Below are 1,219 nucleotides of genomic sequence, written 5' to 3'. Positions count from 1 at the left end.
TTCCTGTGAAGAAAGCTGAAGAAAATAAATTTATCTTAACAGCACCAACTGAATTTTCATCTCCCAAGTTTGTCTTGCTTGTGTGGTGTTCCCCTGTGTGTGGCATACAGACAGCTGGATGTTTGAGGCCCAGCACAGAAGAGGAGCTGGCTGGAACAGCTGCTCTCTGCTTCTGTTTCCCCAGCCCTCCCTCACTGTCCTGCCTCAGCCCTGGCTTTAAACCAGTGTCCACAAGAGCAGAGAACACTGGAGGACATGTAGCACTCAGATCCCAGGTTACTGGTTTCTCTGTGGGTTGGTATGTGCCTGATTTTAGCTGCTCCCCCTTCTGCCCCTGCTCCAGGATTCACAGCAGCTGCAGGAACTGTGTGGCTCCAAGACTTCTTTTAAAGCTTTAGTGGGTCAGGGAATGGTTTTTTGATCTATAAAGTGACAATACCAACACTACCCCTTCCACAGCAGCTTCTGGAGACTGGGAAGAAAGTCACAGGAAGCTTAGGTCTTGCCTGGTAATACTCACACCTATTTCAAATGCCTGCAATGCAAAGCAGCACTTCAGAGGCAGAACAGTGAAATACACAGTTAATTCAAAGTTAAAGTTAATTCAAAATGTGATGTAAGGCATTAACAACGTTATTACTTTCAGTATGTGGAATTGGAATAAGCTGGAGATATTTGATGTCCACAAATACCGAAGCATCAAGCTGTTATATAAAAAAAACAAACAAACCAGAAGCAGGTGGTAATGCTGTAGTCACCGCAGCTCAACACAGCAGTCTTGTCACAGCCAAGACCCCAGTGACAGGGGCACAGATTTCACTTCTTTAAAAGAATCAAATCCCTCACATTCATTCTCAATCCTTTCTGGCACTTCCTTCAGGTGTTCATGACAGCAGGTTGCAGAGCTCATTGACAAAAGATCTGCTGCACTAAAGCATGAAATCAGAAGCACAAAGTACAAGCCCTGCACACAAAGACAAGCTGCTTTCGTGTTCTCTCTCACCTGGAGACCCCACGGCTCAGGTGCCTTGTCCCTTCCCCAAGCAGCAAAATGTTTGTTCTGTCCAGCCCTGAGTGCCTCTCCAGGTTGCACAGGGCTTAAATGCTTGTGGCTCAGTCTTCTATCTGCAAATACTGATGCAAACCCTTTCTAGAAAACAGTATTCAACAGCTAGAAAATAAACATAAAATACACCCTTGCTTTCAAAACAAAAAAGAG

This window comes from Fringilla coelebs (assembly GCF_963513975.1).
Source record: "Fringilla coelebs genome assembly, chromosome: 1".
Taxonomy (NCBI): domain Eukaryota; kingdom Metazoa; phylum Chordata; class Aves; order Passeriformes; family Fringillidae; genus Fringilla; species Fringilla coelebs.
This window is presented reverse-complemented; position numbering follows the sequence as displayed.